Source organism: Zootermopsis nevadensis, unplaced genomic scaffold, assembly GCF_977971745.1.
Source record: "Zootermopsis nevadensis isolate Lab colony 2312 unplaced genomic scaffold, Znev_1.0 Znev_ptg000008l, whole genome shotgun sequence".
Taxonomy (NCBI): Eukaryota; Metazoa; Arthropoda; class Insecta; order Blattodea; family Termopsidae; genus Zootermopsis; species Zootermopsis nevadensis.
Genome location: NW_028259140.1, coordinates 17,980,284 through 17,990,597, shown reverse-complemented (window position 1 = coordinate 17,990,597; position 10,314 = coordinate 17,980,284).

Sequence of the window (10,314 nt, the reverse complement as noted above, 5' to 3'; positions counted from 1 at the left end):
ATATACTTCCACAATGAAATATTCAATAACATCATATTTAAGTGATAAGTGATTGGTGTACTTGTAATTACTGAAAGTATGTGTCCAATAAAATATCTTTGTAAAAAAATTAAATCAGGTATGAAATTGAAGCCCAGAATATAATATACTTTTTAAAGTGACGGAATCGAATTTTTGAGTTTTTAATAATATAAAATTAACCATAACGAGCTCAAGGTGCCCTCACATGCGCAAGTCATACGACTGCACTGCGCAACAACGTCTGCGCAGGTGCCCCACTAACCTAACCTAACCTAACCTAACCTAACCCAAGCCAACCAAAACGGGGTAATCTGCATCAGTGCAAAATGGTTTCCTGCGCACGAATTTTGGAAAAACCGAATGGATGCTCAGAAATTATTGAAATTTTGTATGGACGTCATGCCACAGGTAAGTTAATAATATTCATACTCTATTATGTCTTATCGCTTTTTAGAAATTCGCACGAAAGCATCAAAGTCGTGAGGTGGAGGATGAGCAAAGTCGGCCACGACCACTTATCAATAACGATATTAAGCGCTCACACAATCCCCATATAACACAATTAGTGCTTATATGCATGTAATATGTCATAAGACGTCTAAAATTACATAATATTTCCACAAGAAATATTTCTTCCAAAATTGATGCTGTGTAGATGTTGACGCAAATACGTAGCAGATTCATGCGTAACAATGACCCAATCTAACTCACTATAATTAAGTATCATGTAACGAAAGAATCGGAATAAACATAGTGAATGATAGTACGTCATTTATTTTTATAAATCGCCTCACAAAGAAACTGAATATAATTTTCTGGTCCATCAATTGGAATGTTTGGTGGGCGCGGAATTCGTGGCGCACGTCAAACGTGTGGTAACATATTGGTGTCCTATGTCAAACTTCTACAAAATATATCGAAAATATTGCCTCACATTTACTCGAGGACACGACGTACAAACACAAGGACGCAGTCTATCGCAGAAAATACGGAACCAAAGATAAGACGTGCCATCTGTGACGACCTAAATGGAAAGAAATCAATATTTCGAATGGCATCGAGGACCAATCAGAAGCCAGTCAGTACTGATTCTGTCTTGGAACAGTCGGCTGGTCCCATTGGAATAGTCGCCATTAAACTACGGTTGGGATTATTTGATACCGGTCGGTCAGTATCAACGTAACTTTGTGTTCTAGGAATAGAGTTCTTCGGGACCTTTAACAAAATTAATTACCACCGTTCAATCAAGTATTGACGGGTGCTACCTACACTGAATCTCAGTGTAAGGATGTCTTCTCGTTGACGTGTGAGAATAGAAACAATTGAAACATCAATCCAACATAACAAGCAAGAATATGTGCGGTTCGCCACATTGAGACATACGACTTCAGTGAATGGACATTTCCATGCCATGTGTGCTCAGTAAACACGTTTGTAGAAGTTAGTAACACGTAAATCATATACAGACATCGCTTAACTGCAGAAGCTGGACCTATGTAATTTGAAAATATTTATTCTTTATAACGATGACTGGGGTCACTGTAGTAATTACATGTAGTGTAATATAAAATTAAATAAATAATTTAATAAATTATTCTTCGTGTGACAACATATATACTTCCACAATGAAATATTCAATAACATCATATTTAAGTGATAAGTGATTGGTGTACTTCCAATAACTGAAAGTATGTGTCCAATAAAATATCCTTGTAAAAATATTAAATCAGGTATGAAAGTGAAGCCCAGAATATAGCATACTTTTTAAAGTGACGGAATCGAATTTTTGAGTGTTTAATAATATACAATTAACCATAACGAGCTCAAGGTGCCCTCACATGCGCAAGTCATACGACTGCACCGCGCAACAACGTCTGGGCAGTTGCCCCACTAACCTAACCTAACCTAACCCAAACCAACCTAAACGGGGTAATCTGCATCAGTGCAAAATGGCTTCCTGCGCACGAATTTTGGAAAAAACGAATGGATGCTCAGAAATTATTGAAATTTTGTATGGACGTCATGCCACAGGTAAGTTAATGATATTCATACTTTATTATGTCTTATCGCTTTTTAGAAATTCGCACGAAGGCATCAAAGTCGTGAGGTGGAGAATGCGCAGAGTCGGCCACGACCAATTATGAATAACGATATTAAGCGCTCACACAATCCCCATATAACACAATTAGTGCTTATATGCGTGTAATACATCATAACACGTCTAAAATTACATAATGTTTCCACAAGAAATATTTCTTCCAAAATTTGATGCAGTGTAGATGTTGACGCAAATACGTAGCAGATCCATGCTTAACGATGACCCAATCTAACTCACTATAAATAAGTAACATGTAACGAAAGAATCGGAATAAACATAGTGAATGATAGTACGTCATTTATTAATATAAATTGCCTCACAAAGAAACTGAATATAAATCTCTGTTACATCAATTGCAATGTTTGGTGGACGCGGAATTCGTGGCGCACGTCAAACTTGTGGTAACATATTGGTGTCCTATGTCAAACTTCTACAAAATATATCGAAAATATTGCCTCACATTTACTCGAGGACACGACACTCAAACACAATGAGGCAGTCTATCGGAAAAATACGGAACCAAAGATAAGACGAGCCATCTGTGACGACCTAAATGGAAAGAAATCAATACTTTCGAATGGCATCGAGGACCAATCAGAAGACAGTCAGTACTGATTCCGTCTTGGAACAGTCGGCTGGTCCCATTGGAATAGTCGCCATTAAACTACGGTTCGGATTATTTGATACCGGTCGGTCAGTATCAACGTAACTTTGTGTTTTAGGAATAGAGTTCTTCGGGACCATTAACAAGATTAATTACCACCGTTCAATCAAGTATTAACGGGTGCTACCTACACTGAATCTCAGTGTAGGGATGTCTTCTCGGTGACGTGTGAGAATAGAAACAATTGAAACAACAATCAAACATAACACGCAAGTATATGTGCGGTTCGCCACATTGAGACATACGACTTCAGTGAATGGACATTTCCATGCCATGTGTGCTCAGTAAAGACGTTTGTACGAGTTAGTAACACGTAAATCATATACATACATCGTCTATCTGCAGAAGCTGGACCTATGTAATTTGAGAACATTTATCCTTTATAACGATGACTGGGGTCACTGTAGTAATTACATGTAGTGTAATATAAAATTAAATAAATATTTTAATAAATTATTCTTCGTGTAACAACATATATACTTCCACAATGAAATATTCAATAGCATCATATTTAAGTGATAAGTGATTGGTGTACTTGCAATTACTGAAAGTATGTGTCCTATAAAATATCCTTGTAAAAAAATTAAATCAGGTATGAAAGTGAAGCCCAGAATATAATATACTTTTTAAAGTGACGGAATCGAATTTTTGAGTGTTTAATAATATACAATTAACCATTACGAGCTCAAGGTGCCCTCACATGCGCAAGTCATACGACTGCACTGCGCAACAACGTCTGCGCAGGTGCCCCACTAACCTAACCTAACCTAACCTAACCTAACCTAACCCAAACCAACCAAAACGGGGTAATCTGCATCAGTGCAAAATGGTTTCCTGCGCACGAATTTTGGAAAAACCGAATGGATGCTCAGAAATTATTGAAATTTTGTATGGACGTCATGCCACAGGTAAGTTAATGATATTCATAATCTCTTATGTCTTATCGCCTTTTAGAAATTCGCACGAAGGCATCAAAGTCGTGAGGTGGAGGATGCGCAAAGTCGGCCACGACCACTTATCAATAACGATATTAAGCGCTCACACAATCCCCATATAACACAATTAGTGCTTATATGCGTGTAATACATCATAACACGTCTAAAATTACATAATGTTTCCACAAGAAATATTTCTTCCAAAATTGATGCAGTGTAGATGTTGACGCAAATACGTAGCAGATTCATGCGTAACGATGACCCAATCTAACTCACTATAAATAAGTATCATGTAACGAAAGAATCGGAATAAACATAGTGAATGATAGTACGTCATTTATTAATATAAATTGCCTCACAAAGAAACTGAATATAAATCTCTGTTACATCAATTGCAATGTTTGGTGGACGCGGAATTCGTGGCGCACGTCAAACTTGTGGTAACATATTGGTGTCCTATGTCAAACTTCTACAAAATATATCGAAAATATTGCCTCACATTTACTCGAGGACACGACACTCAAACACAACGAGGCAGTCTATCGGAAAAATACGGAACCAAAGATAAGACGAGCCATCTGTGACGACCTAAATGGAAAGAAATCAATACTATCGAATGGCATCGAGGACCAATCAGAAGACAGTCAGTACTGATTCCGTCTTGGAACAGTCGGCTGGTCCCATTGGAATAGTCGCCATTAAACTACGGTTCGGATTATTTGATACCGGTCGGTCAGTATCAACGTAACTTTGTGTTTTAGGAATAGAGTTCTTCGGGACCATTAACAAGATTAATTACCACCGTTCAATCAAGTATTAACGAGTGCTACCTACACTGAATCTCAGTGTAGGGATGTCTTCTCGGTGACGTGTGAGAATAGAAACAATTGAAACAAAAAACCAACATAACACGCAAGAATATGTGCGGTTCGCCACATTGAGAAATACGACTTCAGTAAATGGGCATTTTCATGCCATGTGTGCTCAGTAAAGACGTTTGTACGAGTTAGTAACACGTAAATTATATACAGACATCGCGTATCTGCAGAAACTGGACCTATGTAATTTGAGAACATATGTTCTTTTTAACGATGACTGGGGTCACTGTAGTAATTACATGTAGTGTAATATAAAATTAAAAAATATTTTAATAAATCATTCTTCGAATGACAGCATATATACTTCCACAATGAAATTTTCAATAACATCATATTTAAGTGATAAGTGATTGGTGTACTTGCAATTACTGAAAGTATGTGTCCAGTAAAATATCTTTGTAAAAAAATTAAATCAGGTATGAAAGTGAAACCCAGAATATATTATACTTTTTAAAGTGACTGAATCGAATTTTTGAATGTGTTTAATAATATACAATAAACCATAACGAGCTCAAGGTGCCCTCACATGCGCAAGTCATAAGACTGCACTGCGCAACAACGTCTGCGCAGGTGCCCCACTAACCTAACCTAACCTAAACCAACCAAAGCGGGGTAATCTGCATCAGTGCAAAATGGTTTCCTGCGCACGAATTTTGGAAAAAACGAATGGATGCTCAGAAATTATTGAAATTTTGTATGGACGTCATGCCACAGGTAAGTTAATGATATTCATACTCTATTATGTCTTATCGCTTTTTAGAAATTCGCACCAAGGCATCAAAGTTGTGAGGTGGAGGATGCGCAAAGTCGGCCACGACCACTTATCAATAACGATATTAAGCGCTCACACAATCCCCATATAACACAATTAGTGCTTATATTCGTGTAATACATCATAACACGTCTAAAATTACATAATGTTTCCACAAGAAATATTTCTTCCAAAATTGATGCAGTGTAGATGTTGACGCAAATACGTAGCAGATTCATGCGTAACGATGTCCCAATCTAACTCACTATAAATAAGTATCATGTAACGAAAGAATCGGAATAAACATAGTGAATGATAGTACGTCATTTATTAATATAAATTGCCTCACAAAGAAACTGAATATAAATCTCTCGTACAATAATTGCAATGTTTGGTGGGAGCGGAATTCGTGGCGCACGTCCAACTTGTGGTAACATATTGGTGTCCTATGTCAAACTTCTACAAAATATATCGAAAATATTGCCTCACATTTACTCGAGAACACGACGTACAAACACAAAGACGCAGTCTATCGCAGAAAATACGGAACCAAAGATAAGACCTGCCATCTGTGACGACCTAAATGGAAAGAAATCAATACTTTCGAATGGCATCGAGGACCAACCAGAAGCCAGTCAGTACTGGTTCTGTCTTGGAACAGTTGGCTGGTTCCATTTGACTAGTCGCCATTAAACTACGGTTGGAATTATTCAATTTCCGTCGGTCAGTATCAACCTAAATTTGTGTTCTAGAAATAGAGTTCTTCGGGACCATTAACAAGATTAATTACCACCGTTCAATCACGTATTATCGGGTGCTACCTACACTGAATCTCAGTGTAAGGATGTCTTCTCGGTGACGTGTGAGAATAGAAACAATTGAAACAACAATCCAACATAACACGCAAGAATATGTGCGGTTCGCCACATTGGGACATACGACTTCAGTGAAAAGACATTTCCATGCCATGTGTGCTCAGTAAAGACGTTTGTACGAGTTAGTAACACGTAAATCATATACAGACATCGCGTAACTGCAGAAGCTGGACCTATGTAATTTGAGAATATTTATTCTTTATAACGATGACTGGGGTCACTGTAGTAATTACATGTAGTGTAATATAAAATTAAATAAATATTTTAATAAATTATTCTTCGTGTGACAACATATATACTTCCACAATGAAATATTCAATAACATCATATTTAAGTGATAAGTGATTGGTGTACTTCCAATTACTTAAAGTATGTGTCCAATAAAATATTCTTGTAGAAATATTAAATCAGGTATGAAAGTGAAGCCCAGAATATAATATACTTTTTAAAGTGACGGAATCGAATTTTTGAGTGTTTAATAATATATAATTACCCATAACGAGCTCAAGGTGCCCTCACATGCGCAAGTCATATGACTGCACTGCGCAACAACGTCTGCGCAGTTGCCCCAATAACCTAACCTAACCTAACCCAAACCAACCAAAACGGGGTAATCTGCATCAGTGCAAAATGGTCTCATGCGCACGAATTTTGGAAAAAGCGAATGGATGCTCAGAAATTATTGAAATTCTGTATGGACGTCATGCCACAGGTAAGTTAATGATATTCATACTCTATTATGTCTTATCGCTTTTTAGAAATTCGCACCAAGGCATCAAAGTCGTGAGGTGGAGGATGCGCAAAGTCGGCCACGACCACTTATCAATAACGATATTAAGCGCTCACACAATCCCCATATAACACAATTAGTGCTTATATTCGTGTAATACATCATAACACGTCTAAAATTACATAATGTTTCCACAAGAAATATTTCTTCCAAAATTGATGCAGTGTAGATGTTGACGCAAATACGTGGCAGATTCATGCTTAACGATGACCCAATCTAACTCACTATAAATAACTATCATGTAACGAAAGAATCGGAATAAACATACGTGAATGATAGTACGTCATTTATTTATATAAATCGCCTCACAAAGAAACAGAATATAGATTTCTGCTACATCAATTGCAATGTTTGGTGGGCGCGTAATTCGTGGCGCACGTCAAACTTGTGGTAACATATTGGTGTCCTATGTCAAACTTCTACAAAATATATCGAAAATATTGCCTCACATTTACTCGAGGACACGACGTACAAACACAAGGACGCAGTCTATCGGAAAAATACGGAACCAGAGGTAAGACGTGCCATCTGTGACGACCTAAATGGTAAGAAATAAATACTTTCGAATTTCACGGAAGACCAATCAGAAGACAGTCAGTACTGATTCTGTCTTGGAACAGTCGGCTGGTCCCATTGGAATAGTCGCCATTAAACTACGGTTGGGATTATTTGATACCGGTCGGTCAGTATCAAAGTAACTTTGTGTTCTAGAAATAGAGTTCTTCGGGACCATTAACAAGATTAATTACCACCGTTCAATCAAGTATTAACGGGTGCTACCTACACTGAATCTCAGTGTAAGGATGACTTCTCGTTGACGTGTGAGAATAGAAACAATTGAAACATCAATCCAACATAACAAGCAAGAATATGTGCGGTTCGCCACATTGAGACATACGACTTCAGTGAATGGAGATTTCCATGCCATGTGTGCTCAGTAAAAACGTTTGTACGAGTTAGTAACACGTAAATCGTATACAGACATCGCGTATCTTCTGAAGCTGGACCTATGTATTTTGAGAATATTTATTCTTTATAACGATGACTGGCGTCACTGTAGTAATTACATGTAGTGTAATATAAAATTAAAAAAATATTTTAATAAATTATTCTTCGTGTGACAACATATATACTTCCACAATGAAATATTCAATAACATCATATTTAAGTGATAAGTGATTGGTGTACTTCCAATTACTGAAAGTATGTGTCCAATAAAATATCCTTGTAAAAATATTAAATCAGGTATGAAAGTGAAGCCCAGAATATAATATACTTTTTAAAGTGACTGAATCGAATTTTTGAATGTGTTTAATAATATACAATAAACCATAACGAGCTCAAGGTGCCCTCACAAGCGCAAGTCATATGACTGCACTGCGCAACAACGTCTGCGCAGGTGCCCCACTAACCTAACCTAACCTAAACCAACCAAAGCGGGGTAATCTGCATCAGTGCAAAATGGTTTCCTGCGCACGAATTTTGGAAAAAGCGAATGGATGCTCAGAAATTATTGAAATTTGGTATGGACGTCATGCCACAGGTAAGTTAATGATACTCATACTCTATTATGTCTTATCGCTTTTTAGAAATTCGCACCAAGGCATCAAAGTCGTGAGGTGGAGGATGCGCAAAGTCGGCCACGACCACTTATCAATAAAGATATTAAGCGCTCACACAATCCCCATATAACACAATTAGTGCTTATATTCGTGTAATACATCATAACACGTCTAAAATTACATAATGTTTCCACAAGAAATATTTCTTCCAAAATTGATGCAGTGTAGATGTTGACGCAAATACGTAGCAGATACATGCGTAACGATGTCCCAATCTAACTCACTATAATTAGTATCATGTAACGAAAGAATCGGAATAAACATAGTGAATGATAGTACGTCATTTATTAATATAAATTGCCTCACAAAGAAACTGAATATAAATCTCTCGTACAATAATTGCAATGTTTGGTGGGAGCGGAATTCGTGGCGCACGTCCAACTTGTGGTAACATATTGGTGTCCTATGTCAAACTTCTACAAAATATATCGAAAATATTGCCTCACATTTACTCGAGAACACGACGTACAAACACAAAGACGCAGTCTATCGCAGAAAATACGGAACCAAAGATAAGACCTGCCATCTGTGACGACCTAAATGGAAAGAAATCAATACTTTCGAATGGCATCGAGGACCAATCAGAAGCCAGTCAGTACTGGTTCTGTCTTGGAACAGTTGGCTGGTTCCATTTGACTAGTCGCCATTAAACTACGGTTGGAATTATTCGATTTCCGTCGGTCAGTATCAACCTAAATTTGTGTTCTAGAAATAGAGTTCTTCGGGACCATTAACAAGATTAATTACCACCGTTCAATCAAGTATTAACGGGTGCTACCTACACTGAATCTCAGTGTAAGGATGTCTTCTCGGTGACGTGTGAGAATAGAAACAATTGAAACAACAATCCAACATAACACGCAAGAATATGTGCGGTTCGCCACACTGAGACATACGACTTCAGTGAAAAGACATTTCCATGCCATGTGTGCTCAGTAAAGACGATTGTACGAGTTAGTAACACGTAAATCATATACAGACATCGCGTAACTGCAGAAGCTGGACCTATTTAATTTGAAAATATTTATTCTTTATAACGATGACTGGGGTCACTGTAGTAATTACATGTAGTGTAATATAAAATTAAATAAATATTTTAATAAATTATTCTTCGTGTGACAACATATATACTTCCACAATGAAATATTCAATAACATCATATTTAAGTGATAAGTGATTGGTGTACTTCCAATTACTGAAAGTATGTGTCCAATAAAATATTCTTTTAGAAATATTAATTCAGGTATGAAAGTGAAGCCCAGAATATAATATACTTTTTAAAGTGACGGAATCGAATTTTTGAGTGTTTAATAATATATAATTACCCATAACGAGCTCAAGGTGCCCTCACATGCACAAGTCATATGACTGCACTGCGCAACAACGTCTGCGCAGGTGCCCCAATAACCTAACCTAACCTAACCTAACCTAATCCAAACCAACCAAAACGCGGTAATCTGCATCAGTGCAAAATGGTCTCCTGCGCACGAATTTTGGAAAAAGCGAATGGATGCTCAGAAATTATTGAAATTTTGTATGGACGTCATGCCACAGGTACGTTAATGATATTCATACTCTATTATGTCTTATCGCCTTTTAGAAATTCGCACGAAGGCATCAAAGTCGTGAGGTGGAGGATGCGCAAAGTCGGCCACGACCACTTATCAATAACGATATTAA